Source organism: Bubalus bubalis, chromosome 9, assembly GCF_019923935.1.
Source record: "Bubalus bubalis isolate 160015118507 breed Murrah chromosome 9, NDDB_SH_1, whole genome shotgun sequence".
Taxonomy (NCBI): Eukaryota; Metazoa; Chordata; class Mammalia; order Artiodactyla; family Bovidae; genus Bubalus; species Bubalus bubalis.
The window spans coordinates 102,523,026-102,536,057 of record NC_059165.1 but is presented as its reverse complement, the minus strand read 5'-3'; the positions used below and the strand labels follow the sequence as shown (position 1 = coordinate 102,536,057).

General features: G+C 46.1%; 1 protein-coding gene across 2 annotated transcripts in view; it reads left to right on the top strand.

The window, feature by feature from the left end:
- BRD4 (bromodomain containing 4) overlaps positions 1 to 13,032 on the top strand; it is an 87,637-nt gene that overhangs the window by 25,177 nt on the left and 49,428 nt on the right. The gene's annotated exons all lie outside the window — the stretch shown is intronic.

The window sequence follows — 13,032 nt, the reverse complement described above, 5'->3', positions numbered from 1 at the left end:
TGGTCTTCCCATTGGTCATGTATGGTTGTGAGAGCTGTACTGTAAAGAAGGCAGGGTGCCAAAGAACTGATGCCTTCAAACTGTGGTGCTGGAGGAGATTTCTGAAGGTCCCTTGGACAGCAAGGAGATCAAACCAGTCAGTCTTAAGGGAAATTAACCCTTAATACTCAGGGTTTGTAGGAATAATGCTGAAGCTGAAGTTCCAGTATTTTGGTCATCTGATGTGAACAGCTGACTTGATTGGGGAAGTCCCTGATGCTGGGAAAGATTGAGGGCAGAAGGAGAAGAGGGCAACAGAGGATGAGATGTGTGAATGGCATCACCGATGCAATGGACATGAAGTTGGGCAAACTCTGGGAGATTGTGAGGGACAGGGAGCCCTGGCGTGCTGCCGTCCATGGGGTCACAAAGAGTCGGACACGACTGGGTGACTGAGCAACAACAACGAAAGCTGATGAAATGTCAACAAGCCCCTGAAGGAGGGTTAAAATTGAAATTGTTAGTCTCTCAGTCATGTCTGACTCTTTGCCACCCCATGGACTGTAGCCAGGAACCTGCCAGGCTCCTCAGTTCATGGAATTTCCCAGGCAAGAATACTGGAGTGCGTTGCCATGACTCCTCCAGGGGATCTTCCTGACCCAGGGATTGAACCCAGGTCTCCCACGTTGCAGGCAAATTCTTCACCGTCTGAGCCACCAGGGAAGCCTGAAGGAGGCTTATTAACTGTGCAAATAGAAAGTTTCTTGTACTTGTCCAGTAGAACAAAGGAGGGTATGGGAGTGTGTCAGGCTTTGGTGAGTAGAAGATTTAAGAAGCAGCTGAAGCCATCCAGAGATTTACAGACTTGGTGAAGATAGGTCTGGGGCTCTAAATATTTCTCTGTCTTGTTTGTGCATTGCTTGTTTGTGACAATAAGCGGGTAACATGTTCTACCCGACCTTTTCTTAGAGACCGAAAAGAGAAAAAGCTCTCATTAAATTTAGAACTGTGAAGAACAGTTTGGAAAGTCCTCCAGTTTGTGTGGCCTGGTCAGCAGGAGGGTGGCAGGATACCCTGGCCTTTCTGACATTTGAAAGTGACATAATGCAGTGATGCCAGACCTGGTTGCCATGCTGTGTCCCCCTCCCTTTTTTTTTTTTTTTTTTTTTAAAGAAACAACCATTCCTCTTTTTAAAATTAATTTTTGGTTGCAGTGGGGCTTCATGCTGCGTAAGGGCTTTCTCTAGTTGCAGCAAGTGGGAGCTACTCTTGATTGAGGTGTGTGGGTTTCTCGTTGCAGTGGTTTCTCTTGTTGCAAAGCACAGGCTCTAGGTGCACAGGCTCAGCAGTCAATATTCCTGGCATGTGGAATCTTCCTGGATCAGGGATTGAACCTATATCCCCTGCATTGGCAGTCAGTCTCCTGTTCACTGTAGCACCAGGGGAATTCCATGCTATGTCTTTTCTGAGGATTATGACACTTGTAACTGAGGGCTACTAGTGTTTCACAACTTGTTATTATCTATTTGTGTGTGAGAGGGGAAGGAACTTTTTTTTTCTTTAATCTTTTGCTGGGAGCTGTACTAACTTCTTATCCTTTTTAGTTTTCAGAAGAACACAAGAAGATAAGACAAAATCCCAGCAGAAGGCGGCCCCTGGCTAAGGTGCCTGCTTAGGGTCACACAGGCAGGATCTGAACCAAGGTCTTCCTGGCTTTGAAGTACTGATAAGTCTTTCACCTGGGGGAATCACCACCATCAGAAACCAATCCCCCAGGAAAGGGAGGCAAAGGGAGTTATGTGTTTAGAGAAGCAAATTAGAGGTGCCTTTCCCACACATCTCATTTGTTAAGTGGATTTTCAGAAGATTGAGAGTCAGTTGGTTTGTCTCCCCTTTGTTGTTTAGTCGCTCAGGCCTCCCTGTCCATCACCATCTCCCAGAGCTTGCTCAAACTCATGTCCATTGAGTCGGTGATGCTGTCCAACCATCTCGTCTTCTGTCGTCCCTTTCTCCCCCTGCCTTCAATCTTTCCCAGAATTAGGGTCTTTTCTAATGAGTCAGCTCTTCGTATCAGGTGGCTAAAGTATTGGAGCTTCAGCATCAGTCCTTGCATTGAATATTCAGGATTGATTTCCTTCAGGATTGACTGGTTTGATCTCCTTGCAGTCCAAGGGACTCTCAAGAGTCTTCTCCGACACCATAGTTCAAAAGCATTAGGTGTCTGGATTTCCCAAACTCAAATTTAAAGCTCTGTCCTTGGGTGAAGTGCTGCTTCAGAAGCTCAGTGTGCTTAAGAGGTCAGTGCACTGCACATTGGGCTTCCCAGGTGGCACCGCTAGTAGTAAAGAAACTGCCTGCCAGTCCAGGAGACAAAAGAGATTTGGGTTCGATCCCTGGGTCAGGAAGATCCCTTGGAGGAGTCATGGCAACCCACTCCAGTATTCTTGCCTGGGGAATCCCATGGACAGAGGAGCCTGGCGGGCTGCAGTGTATAGGGTTGAAAAGAGTTGGACACAACTGAAGTGACTTAGCATGCATGCACTCACACTGCATATTGTGGGGCCACCTTGATGATCAGTGATTATCACTGTTGATGATCCACCCCCGACACTGACCCTCTAGGTTCCCTGTTCACCTTGGCTGACATGTCATACTCTCTGCATTACGACTGTCTGAAGACACACTGACTTGTCTGCAGACATCCTGCCCTCTCTCTCTGGGGTTGGGAGGCCTCTGTCCCAGGCTTTGGGCTTTGCATAACTGGCAACTGTGGTTGGTTTCTAGCTTTCTTCGAACTTTTATTGAGACCTTTCAACCTGTCAGACACTGACTTGATGTTGTCTGTAGCAATATGAACTTGGAGAAGGAGAACAAACATGATCGCAGATCTGTGTGTGCTGTGGTTATAATTTCTGATTGTTCATTGCTGATATATAGGAAAGTGGTTGGCTTTTGTACATTAACCCTGTATCCTGCAACTTTGCTCTAATTGCTGCTTAGTTCCAGGTGGTTTTTTTGATTGATTCTTTCAGATTCTCTGTAGATGCAATCATGCCGTTTTCAAATAAAGACAGTCTTGTTTCTTCCCAGTCTGTATTCTTTTTATTTCCTTTTCTTAATGCATTTGTTAGGACTTACAGTACAGTGTTGAAGGATTGGTGAGAAAGGACATCCTTGGACTTCCTGGTGGTTCAGTGGCTAGGACTCTGCCCTTCCAATGCAGAGGGCCCAGGTTCTATCCCTGGTCAGGGAACTAGATTCCACATGTCACAACTAAGAGTTCTCATGCTTCAACTAAAGATCCTACATACCACAACAAAGATCGAAGGTGCTGAGTGCCACAACTAAGACCCAGTGCAGTCAATAAATAAATAATAATAAATATTGAAAGAAAAGAAGGGACATCCTTGCCTTGGTCCAAGATCTTAAGGAGAAAGTGTCTAGTTTCTCAGTAGGAAGTAGATCCTGTGATTGTGATAAGACAAAATCTGGCCACAGGAACTCTTGGGAAAGCCCCCTGCGGCACACTTGGGGTGGGCAGGGGGTGGGGACTCAGCGAAGGCTTCTTGAAGGAGAGTGGTGTGCCAGGATGGGGAGCTGTGGAGGGCAGGGTGTTTTTAGACAGGGAAGGCCTAGTATAGTGAAAATAAGAAGTCATATGTGTCAGAATGGTACATATGTGAGTAGCAGCAAGCATCTTTTTGAGAAAGATGGGGACTAGGAGGAGGGTTCTGGCTAGAATCCTTGGGCTCCTGTCATGGGCCCAGTGCCCTGAGATGCCAGGGACAATACCCGCAGACTGCAGGAGGAGTTTAGTTGTGGTGCAGCTTCCTTCAACATGCTGGTTCTCTAGTGTGGGCAGACTCTGCCAAGGTTCGGCTTCAACTCTGTGGCTTGTTCCCTGGGCCACTGGCCCTATTCGTGGCACCTCCAGTCGGGACCTGATTTTGAAATTCTAAACAAGATGAAGTAGTATTATGGTATTAAGTGTTGAGACGATTGGGGAAACGATCATAACTGAAGAATAATTTTATCTTCTCTCTTTTTAAAAACAGATGTGTTAGTTCTTTGTTCTCTGGCCTCGGGTCTGGGACAGCCTGCCCCACCATTCATTAGCCTTAACTGTATCCATGACTGCTTTGCCACTTCACCACACAGTGCCTAAACTCCAGGCTTTGCGTCACACTGACTCGCTGCATCCTGGGAATGAATCTTGGATGTCAGCCAGATATTAGAGCCCTAGGCTCCAAGGAAATCACCCTGTTCATTTTGGATTAGTCCTGGCATCCAGCCATCTTTTACAGCATTCTTCCCTGGGAACCCAGCAGAGACATCCCAAGAGCTGACTTGATGAACCTTTGGAACAGGAGCCTGCCCTAGGTTGCTGTGGTATACTGAGAAAACTTTTCTGGAAAAAAACAGTGGGAAGAGGGAAGTTCCACACCCAGAAATTAGCCCTGGAATTATAGTCAAGTTTCAGTTGTATTCAGTGCTGGCAGTGGAATCTTATTCCTCTTCCTGTCCCCTTGGCTTCTGGATTGGAAAGGAAACGAGGACCCAGGAAATCTCTGCACAAGGTGGTTTTCCTCCTAGTTGGCGGAGATCACAGATGGTCTGATAGATGTATTTGTAGAGGCCAGCATGTCTTTCTCTTCCTCTGTGAACTTGCACCTTCAGACCTTTATTTTATCAGTTACAGCTGAAGAAATGCAGGGGGAAGGAGAACCTTAGATTTTGGTGTTTTCATTTGTGTTTTACTCAGCATATAGTTTGAGAAAGTTGTTGAGAAGTACATTTGTGAGCACTCCAGACCACTGGTGTGTCCTGGCGTTGGCACCCCAGCTCTTGGTTTGTACATTGGGTCAGTCTTGCCTTGACTGTTAAGAATCCCCTTGGGAGCATGTGAGACTCCTAATACTTGGCCCTTACCCAAGACTCTTGTCACTGGGCTTTCTGAGGAGGGGCCCAGGCGTCTTTATTTTCTTTCCTTTTTTAAAATGTTTTCCAGATGCTGCCAACTGTACAGGTCTGTAAACTGTTGTTTACCCAGATTTCACACCAAGTCGAGTACTGAGTATTGAGAATCTGGAAGCTGCACAGTCTTGTGAAGAGAGACATACACTGGGCAAGTCACAGACTCTTCTGGGCATGCTTGGCTTAAAGACACTGGTTTAAATCTGGTACTGAATTTTTCCTTTGCTATCTTCATTGTAGAGCACCTTCTTAGTGTGAGGACAGAGGGAATGGTGGTCTGGTTTGTTATTAAAGCCCAGTTAACTAGTTGGGCTATATTTGGGCCTCGTTAAAATCTGGAATGCAGGCCCCTGACTGACTGAAGTGTTGAAGCCGTTTCTGCCAGTCAGTTGGAGATGGACCATGCTCTGAACGGAATTACAGCATCTCTGTCCTGAGGCAGAGAGCTGTGCCCTCACCATTGCTCATACCGCCACTCCTCCCAGTAGTAAAAAGCTAGGAGCAATCCAGACGTCCACTTGATGAATGGTTGAACAAAGTGTGGCATCTCCATATAATGGAGCATTAGTCAATTGCAGAAGGAAGGAAGTTCTGACATTTGGTTACAACATGGACAAACCTTAAAGACCCTGCCAAGTTAGAGCAGCCAGGCACAGAAGGACAGACACTGTGTGATCCCACTTAGGTGAGATACCTGCAGCAGCCTTATTCGTAGAGACAGGAAACAGAACACTGGTTGCCAGGAGTTGGGGGAGGTAGGGGAGGGGGAGTTCTTGTTTAATGGGGACAGAGTTCATGTTTAGAAAGATGAAAAAGTTCTGGAAATGGATGGTAGTGATGGTTGAATAACAGTGTGAATGTGCCTCATGCTATGGAACTTTACACTTTAAAATTGTAAACCTTATGTATATTTTACCACAATTAAAAAAATATTAATGCGTGTACCTTACCTCTTCCAGGTGACTAGCTGTATATTGATCATATTCACTGCAGACTAATGGCTTCTGGTCTGCACAGGTTGCCTAAGGCTGTTGTTCTCTGCCATGGTGGCAGTTAAATCGTTGGCTCTTTTTTCATTTAGTAAACGGGCGTAATTGTCTCCTTGTCTGCTATCGCATTGCCAGCTGTTGCTTCCTCCTGTGCCTTCAACTGCTCCTCTCTGCTTTCAGTGGGCTGCTTCTAATCTGGTGTCCTGGGAATGGAGATAAGCTTGTCTTCTTAGTGGTGTTGGGCTTTGTGGTAGCCTTACCCGATGCCACCCTTCTGGGCCTTCAAGTGGCCAGAACCACCCGCCTCTTCCAAATAGCCACTGTGGTTGTTGGGTTTCACGGTTTTCCCAGCTTCGGTTTTACACTGTTATCTGAGGTTCAGCTAATCTTGTTTTGAGTTAAAAGTGACTTTATTATTCATGGATTTTTTTCCATCTGGGTGTCATTGACTCGGGTGGTGCTTCTCTTGGCCCCCTTGAGCTGCTGGCATCGATGGTAGATGGCTGTTGTCAGGACCACCGGGTGTGCACTGGCATGGTGGTCTTGCACGAACCAGCCCTTGCAGGGGCACTGAAATCCAAAAGGAGGTGCTCGCCCTCCTCCCTGCCTGGTGAGGAGGACAGATGTGCTCGCCTTCCTTTGCTGGGATCCTCTGCGGCCTGAAGACTGTGAAACCCAAGGCCTGGACCGCTTTAGGTTGGGGTCTTTGTGCTTTTCTCATGTGCTCACAGTGCTGTATTTGGCAGGTTTCTTCACAGCCCATTGCTCAGTCCAAATAATGACAAGGACTTTCCAGCAGCAAAGAGGAGACCCTTAGGGTGTAGATTAAATTCCCTGAGTCAGCAGTCATGGGTAGGGGTTGTGAAGGCACCTCCCCAGGTGAAGGCACACTTTGCCTTTGGCACATGGGAGCTGTGAAACTTCTGAGGATTCTGAGATAGACGATTAGGATAGGGAATGTGTAACAGTAATACCCCAGTTATTACTAGGGTACTCTCTTTGACCTGCTTTCCTAATTAAAGGTGGAATATGTTTGTGAAATGAAAAATCAGGCTTTGATCAACTGAGAAGTTGTCATTCGGCAAGGCTTACAACTGTGACATTTATTTAGGGAATCATTTTCTTTTAAGTTACTAAGTCCTGTTGCACTGCATAGTCGGTAGCCTGCCAGGCTCCTCTATCCATGGGATTTCCCAGGAAAGAATACTGGAGTGGGTTGCCATTTCCTTCTGCTGGGGATTTTCCTGACCCAGGGATTGAACCTGCGTCTCCTGCATTGCAGGCGGTTTCTTTACTCTTGAGCCACCAGGGAAACCCATAATTTTGTTATTGCCACCCAAGTAACTGGTGTACCAGAAGGAACTGCATTCTTCTGGCTGTAACAAGGTAAACCTAGGATTTGCTGTCTTTGTATCCTGCCTGAGGGGTGGAATCAAAGATGACTTGCCTCTCAGACATGACTCTTTGCAGGAAAATATGCTGTATAATAAATGTGAATGGGCTTCCCAGGTGGCGTTAGTGGTAAAGATCCTGCTTGCCAATGCAGGAGACATTAGAGACACTCGGGTTCAATCCCTGAGTTGGGAAGATCCCCTGGAGGAGGGCATGGCGACCCACTGCAGTGTTTGTTCCTGGAGAATTCCATGGACAGAGGAGCCTAGCAGGCTGCAGTACATAGGATCACAAAGAGTTGGACACAACTGAAGCGGTTCAGCGTGCGTGCATGCAATAAATGTGTAGGCAAAAAGTGAATTTGTAGTATGAACTGGCTTAATGAGTTCTTTTGTCTTATATGTAAATTCTGTAAGGTAAATGAATTCTGTCCTTTTTCAGTATCTTTAAAGGTGAGCCTGTCATGGGATGAAAGCTGCGGTTTTAAGTAAGCCACAGGCTCCTGAGTTCAAAGTAGATAGACCTGGGAAACCATCTTTAGAGTAATTTGCACATGAATTAGATATTTTAATGGAGAAAATTTGTCAGCTAGATTCCTTGAATACATCATACAGATGAAATGGGGAGAGCTCAGAAACCACAGTCTTGCTTTTTGTGAAAGTGCCAAGGAGTAGTTACTTTTAAAAGCTCCAATGCCATATGCCCCCTATCATTTCTTTTTTCGATATACATCACATAATTTTAGTTGTTATTTTAGTTCTTGGTTGCCTGTCTGTCTCCATTGCCCCACCTCTTGGCCAGAATGTAAGCCCATGAGGGTAGGTGTCTTCATACTGAATCCCAAGAGCCTGTAGAATTAAGAGATACACAGTAAGGTGTTTGTTGAAAACTATAGCAAATCCAAAGTTTTCACCTAAACCAGGAACACCTCAAATGACAGGGTTATACCTAGTCATCCCCAGGCCTCTGCTGCTTGGCCAGACTGGACCAGTTGGTTTTCAGCTTGTTCTTAATCTTCAACATCATCTCCTTACATACTCACACAACAGAAATACGTGTTATATTAGCATATATCTGTGTAGTGAAGGAAGCAAAAGTAAGAAGCAGGACAGGCCAGATAGATACTGGTTAGTGAGGAGAGCAGTAGTTGGATCACAGGAGCAAGTTAACAAGAAAGAAGAGCAAGCTCAGCCCTTTTCGGAACCCCTTGATTTGGGGTTCTGCGGGGTCTGGAGTACCATTTTGCCTGTCTCTTCATCTAGGTCTGCTGGGGACCGTTACCTCTGTAATGCAATAGGCTTTTCTCTTTTTAAGGAACACTTTTTAAAATGTTTCAAATCATGCCTTGGGTTGAAGTCAGATCCATAATAGCTTATATCTCTGTCCTTACTCACTAGAGGAAGTGAGCCTAACTCACTAGGGAAGTTGAATCCACTGGGAGTTAAAGCTTATGCTTTCAAATATGGGTCCATATAAAAATGGAATAAATCAAGAATAATAGAAGACTGGGCTTGGAGTGGGAATGTGTGTGTATGAGCTCTGTTGCCTCTGGTGTGTGTGCCCAGGCTGGGGACAGGGTGTGGAGGGTCCTGGTCAGGAGGATAGTCGGGCCAGGTTGGCTGTATTTCATGGGAGGGTCTTTCACAGGCCTGGTGTTCTATGTTTGTGTTGAGTGAAATTTCCCTTTCTTCCCCAGACCTGGAGCACATCGGTTTGAGTCGTGTTCTTGGTATACTTGTACCCATTTATTTTTAAAGGGATTTGAGTTTGAACTGGGTTTGATAAGGGTTTTTCTTCTTAAGCACCTATGGTGTATTTCTACACCTGAAAGTATAATACATTTTGATGCCATTCCTATGGCAACCAGTGAACTCCAAGGGAACAGATTCTATTTTTGTGCTTCAACATGGTAACAGGATTAGTGAAGGCACATCGAAAATACCATTATAAGTTTGTTGCAGTTTGAAGAGAATTTAAATGGTCCAGCACCAAATTTTCAACATTGACTTCATTTGAGTCCACTTCCAATAATCAATCTGCATGGCAGTCAAGTTAGTCTGGTTTTAAATGTCATTTGGGTGGGTGGTGGGGGTGTTGATGGAAGCTTATTTTTAATCCAAAATGGGTCTTCGGTAAAATGTCCATTCTCTGGGTTTCAAAACTTTGTTTAGAGGTTTCTATCATTGGGGATTCTTGTGTTCAAGCATGTAACTCTCTACCCCAGCCTGAGCCTGGAGATAGGTGATTTTAACTTATCTTGCCTCTCCAAGAGACAAAATAAAAATGTGAATTCCTTCCTCAGGAAGCTTTCCTTGACCTGAACCCCTTGCTGAGGTGGCGGTGGCATATGGAGAGAGTGTGCCCTGGGCCTTCCTCTCTCTGTGGATATGGTCTTGGCAATTGGTGGTGCCCCAGGGGGAGAGAGCAGTGGCCTCCACAAACCACACCTTTCCCAGCTTCCATTCTCTTGATTTCATCAGCTTGAGCTATCCTGTTAGCAGTTTGGGGTTGGGGAAATGCTTGCCTATTTTTTGATTTTAAGTTAGTAAGAAGCCTAGCTCTCTGCTGGAGTCATTTGGAGGCATCTTGGTGAAGCATCTCTACCCTCGCTGGCTCTGGGTGCTAATGTCTAAGCTGAGAAATGGGAGTGGGGTGGGGGGTGAGTTGGGGACGTGGAGTTGAACAGGGCAGCCAGAGGTGGAAGTTAAGAAGCTATCCTGAGATGGTTCTGCACTTTGGTTCCCCCCACTTGTTGCAGAGACTGTAGCTCACATGTTGCAGCTTCTCGTGTTCAGGCCTTGCCTGCTCCAGCAGCCTTGGCGGGGTGGAGAGCCAGGTGGTGGTTTTCACCCGACTCTGGAGGGCTGAGGACGCAGTGCCTGTTTTCTGACCTTTCTCTCCCCATAGCAGATGGCACTGCTGCACGCTCTCCTTTCCCAATGAAAGAGCTCATTCATGCCATTCGTTGAGGGTGGACTCAGAGCTCTGCCTTCCTCCATCTGCCTGGGTCGGTGCCCTCCACCCTATTCTGAAGCCACCCTCACAGGCTGACTTCCTCACATCCGCCTGGTGCAGCACACGATCCTGCGTAGCACCAGCTGCTGAGGCCAGAACAAGGGAAATGCAGAATGGCTCCGCGCTCCTTTATATTAGTGGGAGGAGCCGCCCGAGTTTGTGGAGGGCTCAGGGCAGGGTCAGTAGTTCTGGCTGAATTCTGCCTGTGTCTCACAAAACAGCCTCTGGGAAGGAGCTGAGTTTATAACTAAAACTTGTGTTCTAGTTCCCTCCCTCTAGTTATGAGGAACGTGGGGGCCCTGCAGGATCATAGCCCAGGCTCTGGAATCTTCTTTGAAATTTATTTTCTTTTGGTTTTTTTGCCTTGATCTAAAACTCTCCTTCGGTGTCTTGATGCTTCAAAAGCCTTTGTGTATCTCACATTTAATGTTTTCTGACGTATTTTCTACTTCCTCCCCTTTCACACCCATTTTTCAACTTTGGGAGGACAAAACTGTATGGTTTGAGTCCCCCTACTCTCACCCCAGGTTGCCAACCGCCTCATTGAAAACCCAGGAGCAGCCGTGATGCCTGAGACCGTGACCCACACCTACTGCCTCTAACCTGTTTCTGTGGTGTCGCCATTCAGGAGGCTGCTGATTCCAGTGCCTCTGTCTACCTCCCTGGCAGGGATTTCAATTTGAGGCACTCTCATCTCTGGGCCGGAGAGGGCAATGGCACCCCACTCCAGTGTTCTTGCCTGGAGAATCCCAGGGACGGGGGAGCCTGGTGGGCTGCCGTCTATGGGGTCGCACAGAGTCGGACACAACTGAAGCGACTTAGCAGCAGCAGCAGCAGCATCTCTGGGCACAGTGTCCTGAATGGCCTCACTCAGCCTGGCTACTCTGCTGTGCTGTGCTGTGCTCTGCTCCTATAGCCAGATGCAAGTTTGTCTTATGATGGCTGATCAGCTAATTCTGGTCTTCCTTTGGGCCTCAACAGCTGGGATTTGTCCCCTTAAATTATCTTTGGGTCTGACCCCATCCTCCGCATGCATCTGCCCCGCCCTGGTCTTACTTTGTTCCTGCAGTAGCCTCCATGATAAATTTGCTCTCCAACCCCTCGTTAGTGTTCCCAAATTGTGGGATGCCTAACCCCTAAGTGCAATGACTTTGGCGAGTGCCAGGGCTTGCAGTCCTCATGAGAGAGGGGCGCAGTTATATTTTCAGTCTCCCACAGTGCTTATGTTCACTTTGAGGAAAAAGTGTCAGCTGTTCTAATCTCCCTTGGTGCACTTCTAATGCCAGTCAGAATCTTGGGCCAGTAGTCATGCCAACATTGCTTTCATTGTCCTTCTTTTTACACGGACTTTCTCTTCATAGCAGCTGGTGCTTGTTTTTAAGTTAATGACTTTTTCTTTTATTTTTGAAATTCTTCATAGCTTCAAAAAGTAGATTCACCAATTAATATTTTGCCACGTTTGTTTTATTTTTCAGTGCACAGGTTTCCTCACACCCCATTCGTTGAAAGTAGGTTGCAGATGTGATATTTCACCTCATGTACTTCAGCAAGCATCTCTTTCAGAATAAAAGTGTTTTCATGAAAGCAGGGACTCCCAGCAGATATTTGTGTATCCATGTTCATAGAAGTATTGGTCATAATGGCCAAAATAATGGCCAAAAGATGGAAGCAACCCAAGTTTCCATGGAGGGATGAATGAACAGATACAGTCTATCCACATGATGGAATATTATTCAGCCATAAAAGGAAGGGAATTCTGATACATGCCACATGTATGAACCTTGAGGACATTATGTTAAGAAAAAGAAGCCAGTTACAGAAGGACAAATGCTTTGTGATTCCACTTACATTAGGTAGTGAGAGTAGTTGGTTTCATAGAGATGGAAAGTAGAATGGTGATTACTAGGAGCTGGAGGGTAGAGGAAATGGAGAGTTAGTGTTTAATGGGCGTGGAGTTTCGATTTTGCAAGATGGAAAGTGTTCTTGAGTTGGACAGTGGCGATAGTTGGCCAACTGTGTGGTTGTGCTTAGCGCCACTCACCTGTGTGCTTGCGTGCGTGCTCAGACGCTCCAGTCATAGCCGGCTGTTTGCAACCCCACGGGCTGCAGCCCGCCAGGCTCCTCTGTCCCTGGGATTCTCCAGGCAGGAATCCTGGGGTGGGCTGCCATGCCCTTCTCCAGGGGAGCTTCCCAGCCCAGGGATTGAACCAGTGTCTCCTGTGTCTCCCGCGTTGCAGGTGGATTCCTTACCCACTGAGCCACCTTGCAAATGGTTATAATGGTAAATTTCATGTTATGTGTATTTTGCCACAATAAAAGGATAAATAATATAAAAGGCTACTGAAGTTTTTATTATTTTTTTTAAAATAAGGGCATTGCATTGTCCTGTTAAACCACAGTAAATATTATGGAAAATCAACAATAATTGCATTCCATATTAAGAATTCCCATGTTGTTTCAAAAAATGTCTGTCTCCCATTCAAATAGGTTGACACATCACATGTGATATGTTAGCATTTTCTTTTAAATAAATATATTTAAATTTATAAAAAGCAAGTTGATGTAAAGTGCAGGTGGATGGGTTTGAAATCGCTAGGGTCAAACCAACCCTGAATGTGTAGTAATCTGGCCTCTTTGGCCCCAGAGCTGAGTTTCTAACATGACTGCCCCAGCCTGCCTAGCT